The following is a 1,981-nucleotide window of genomic DNA, read 5'->3' on the forward strand; positions in this document are numbered from 1 at the left end:
ACACACACACACACACACACACACACACACACACACACACAAAAGATCATCAATACTCAATGCATTTCTCCCTACAATAGCTTAATTTGTGGCAATAACCTTTTGCTTCATTTCCTTTTTATAATCCCTCATGTGTCCCTTTACAGCTGCTTGGTTTATAGTGACAATGATTCCCTTCAGTCCTTTTCCTTAGTTTTCAAAACATCATATCAATAATAATAATAATTTCAAGAACATGATAGCTAGCCAAAACCTACTTTGGCACAAAAGAATGAGGAGTTTGGATTTTAAGACATAGTAAATACAGTCACATGATATTATTTTTGTCCTAGGCTACATTAATATAATCAACTTTAATATAATCACTTTGCAAGTCTTTTAATTGTCTCCTAGGCTAAAACCGTTGCAACACTAGTGCCCATCCCAACAAGGAGGAGATGCTAGGTTCAAATCGGTGGTGGCAACTAAATTCAGTACCCACTCTCTCATTAAAATATATAATAAAAATAAAAAATCTTTTAATCGGTCGAACATCATATCGACCTGTGCCGGAGTCTTGACGTGCTTGAGTGCAACCTCTTTGATTATGGGATCATCTAGAATAGCAGATTTGGGATGTATCTCTACCTGGCCCCCAAAAATTAAAAAAATAAAAATAAAAAAAAATAAAAATAAAAAAAAATAAAAAATTTTGATTTATAAAATTTTTAATGAAAATATTTGGTGGATATTTGAATCAAATATGATAACTTAACCAAAAAAAAGTTACTGATCTTTGTCAAAAATATGGTTAATGATTGGATAAAAAAGGATGACTAAAGCAAAGAAATACTAGCTTTTCAAGAAAATTTGGTTGATAAATTGAATAAAAAATGATAAGACACAATGCAAGTCTTTCAAAATGATAAATTAACACTGATTGACAACTTTCAGGCCAAAGAATCCTCTCTAAATCAAAATAAAAATGATTTAAAAATAGACATTTTGACATACTAAAGTCACCAACTTTTAGGCTCAACATTTTTGGCGAAATCAAGAGTACCCAAGCCCTAATAAGCCTGCAAACAATTCAAATCTACTCAATCTTATTGGTAACAAAAGCAAGAGGGCTACAAATAGTTTGGATTAGTATAATCTAAACGCTAATTCGACTACTGTAATTGAAACATTTTACGTATAAGACATATAATCTGATGCAAAAGAAAGCCTTTACCTGATTTACTATTGGAGGGATCTCTGCAAACTCCAGTAAGTCCATAATTTTCTTGGATGAGAAATTGTTGACACTGATGGCCCTTGTGTGGCCTTGCTTAACATAGTCTTCCATGGCTTTCCATGTTACTTTCACATCCGGTGGCAAAAGCTCGTTGGGCATGTGTGTGCCTTCCTGATATCTGATTGGCTAGTGGATTTGGTAAAGGTCCAAATAATCCAACTACAATTCCCTGCATGATGATAGCCAAAAAAGAAAACATGTGGAAAAATTCTTGTTTGTTCATGTGGCAACTTGATAGACTTACACTCACTCCCTACCTTCCTTGTGCTCCATGGAACCATATCATGGTTTACTGCATTGTATGTATGTATTATTTTTTGCATGCATTATATGTATGTATGTGTGTGGGTGGGTGGGAATGTGTGTACACAGATACATTCCCACCCACCCCATGATCAGAAAACAAATATCATACTAAATTGAAGCTGTGATTTCTTTTCTAAAATGAAATGATTTATAATGTAAACTTATATGCATGATAGTTGGAAAATGTGATATAAGATTGATACATGGATACTATAAAAGAAAGGAATGACATAAATAAATAATCCTGAGAGGGGTAGAAAAATTGCATCAAAAGAAGCTTATTATTAGACGACCCATACATGGAAAAAGGAGATAATTAATAGAGGACCCAAAAACAAAATATCTATACAGGATTAACCACAACCCCACCTCCCCCCACGTGGGCAAAGGAGGTGGGAC

The 1,981-nt window shown here is 33.9% G+C and overlaps 1 long non-coding RNA gene across 1 annotated transcript; it reads right to left on the bottom strand.

Moving 5' to 3' along the window:
• Positions 1–508: 508 nt before the first annotated feature.
• LOC147623243 (uncharacterized) lies at positions 509–1,342 on the bottom strand. Its single transcript, XR_015269409.1, has 3 exons — positions 1,214–1,342; positions 1,007–1,058; positions 509–627 (listed from the first exon to the last, which is right to left on the bottom strand). It is a non-coding gene; the product is annotated as an uncharacterized LOC147623243 (long non-coding RNA).
• Between the last annotated feature and the right edge of the window lie 639 nt (positions 1,343–1,981).

The sequence above is a fragment of the Cibotium barometz genome, chromosome 27 (genome assembly GCF_041138505.1).
Source record: "Cibotium barometz isolate CiBa-2024 chromosome 27, ASM4113850v1, whole genome shotgun sequence".
Taxonomy (NCBI): Eukaryota; Viridiplantae; Streptophyta; class Polypodiopsida; order Cyatheales; family Cibotiaceae; genus Cibotium; species Cibotium barometz.